Raw genomic sequence first — 2572 nt, 5'->3', positions numbered from 1 at the left:
ATGGCTTTTTTATAGAGTTAGATCAGTTGGGATGCTTGGAGATGAATTCTAAAGCTCATGATGAGCAAGAAAAATGGCACCATAGGAAATTGTCAAGTGTTAGTGAGTAATTTGCATGAAACTTATCCTTTAATATATTAGGAAATAATTTGAAACATTTTCATGAGTTTAATGCTTTATGATTTTTTATTATTTTTTAATTATTAAAAATAATTAAAAATAACCTAAAAATCAAGTTTTTATTTTAAATATGTTTTTATTTTTATTAAATCGCCCTAATATCAGAGAACTTAAAAAACTAAGTTTCATAATTTTTGGAGTTATATTTTGATTTTTAAAAATCATTTAAGTTTTAAATTTGATGGTCACTTTTAAAAATCAGTTAAAAATATTAAATGATCTTCAAATGACTTGAAATTTTTATGGTGAGTTCTCTGATTCATGAGTCATAGTGAAGAATAAAAATTAAGTGATTTTAATCTCTGTGTGCTTCAAATTAAATGTTTTAAGCAAACTAAGGTTTGCTCAAAATAGTAATGTTTTGATTTTTAAAAATTATGAAATTATTTCCTAAGACTTCTCTGGCCATAGGAACCTTACATGAATTTTTGTAGAGTTTTCTAAGCTATATTAAATTTTTTATAATTATTTGAATAGAAAATGCATAAGAACTTAGAAAATTAAGATCTCTATCTAGAGATCTCCTATGTTATTGGAAAAATAGTCAAATTGTGTACCTAGACAGAGGCTACAATATATAAAAAATTGGGGTCAAGGTGATGAGTCAATAGGAATGGAGAGTTCAAAAACCTCTAACATTAATTGATTTTTATAAAATTAAATATGCACCAAATAAGCCTGAAAGTTATTCCACATGATTTTCCTACAACTCCACCACCAAACAAAAGTTCACTGAGTAAGATAGTATTTTTATTTTATTTTATGTGTTTTCTATAAAAAGTTATGAATTTTTGAAGTTTAGGGGTATTTTCTGAATTTTTTAAATCTCATAATTTTCTATAAATCTAATTTTTTAAATCTCATAATTTTCTACTTAAACCCACGCGCTGACTGGATCATGGGTGGTTCCGAAAATGCCACGTTTCGCGCTCTGGTTTGTCGCCGCCATCCGCGTCAGCGCTGACTCTGCGCGCTATGCATTTACACCCCGCCTATATCCCCCCCCTCCATTCAATCCACGTAAAAGTAGACGCCATCCGTTCATCGTCCCCGCCTGGTTCATCCCGAGAGTCGTCCACCTTCCAACGTTAATATCTCACTCGATTCTCAACCGATTTACATGAAATTTTTTTTTAAATCGTAGATCTGACCTAGCTCTACACATCCATACGGTTAATCAAGCATGATTTGTAAGTTTTCTTCACAATACGTGAAACCGAGCTCGAATTTAGAGAAAATGGCATATACCTTTGTCCAAGAGGTGTGGTCTCAATTGGATGCTTGTGAAATGCTTGTTGAGGTCCAACGAAGCTTCTCTAAGCACCAATTGGAGTTCCTTTGAGTTTTGTTTAGAAATCCCAAAAATGTGGTTCGGTCTTATCCTCCACAACAAATGAGGGCTTGGGGGAGGGTTTGATGGGAAAGCTTCTTCTTTAGGCCTTGTGAAGGTGTGTGCAAGGTTAATTTGATTTTGGTGGAGTTTGGAGTAGTGCCCTGATTTTGAGCTCGATTTTGAGCTCAAAATTAAACTCACAGAAGAGGCTTTGAGGGCAATTAATGGTGGAGCCCTTCTTCTCTGTGCTTGGAGAAGAATTTTGGATATTTTGGAGGAGGTTTTGCGAATCTATGGTGGTTCTTCCTTGTTTGGTCGTGAGCTCTCTCCTCTTCCATAGCCATGGCCATGGTTTTTTTATAGAGTTAGATCAGTTGAGATGCTTGGAGATGAAGTCGAAAGCTCATGATGAGCAAGAAAAATGGCACCATAGGAAATTGTCAAGTGTTAGTGAGTAATTTGCATGAAACTTATCCTTTAATATAAAAAAAAATACTTACCTAAAGGATAAATATCATGGCTAACTCATGGTTAACTTAACTTAACTCTAAGATCTAGAGTTTAGCTAAGGTTAAGCTTGATTGGGAATACCAAGTTTGATTTTCATTATCTTTTGGTCATGGGCTAATAAGACAAAAAATGGGTTTAAGTTTGTTTAGTCATGTCAATTGGCTCAATTGAATATTTTATTTGGTGTAGGAGACCATGAGGAACAACTTTCATGAAGGGTGAAAGTCATTTTGAGGTCAATTGGTTAATCAATTTGTTGGATTTTTGATTTTTGACCCATTTTAAGAATATTGGGATAAGTTTGGGTCAAACTTGAGCTATCTTTGGGCTAAGCTCAAATTAATTCTTTTATTTGGTGTAAAACATCATTATGAACAACTTTCATGAAGGATGAAAGTTATTTTGAAGTTGATTTGGTGGTCAATTTGGGTGGGTTTTAATGGATTTGGATTTAGACTTAAGTTAAGCATGTAGGGCTAAACTTGGGTCAAACTTGAGCTAGCTTTGGGCTAAGCTCAAATTGATTGTTTTGTTTGGTGTAAAACATCA

This window comes from Phalaenopsis equestris, unplaced genomic scaffold (genome assembly GCF_001263595.1).
Source record: "Phalaenopsis equestris unplaced genomic scaffold, ASM126359v1 Scaffold000938, whole genome shotgun sequence".
Lineage (NCBI taxonomy): Eukaryota > Viridiplantae > Streptophyta > Magnoliopsida > Asparagales > Orchidaceae > Phalaenopsis > Phalaenopsis equestris.
This window is presented reverse-complemented; position numbering follows the sequence as displayed.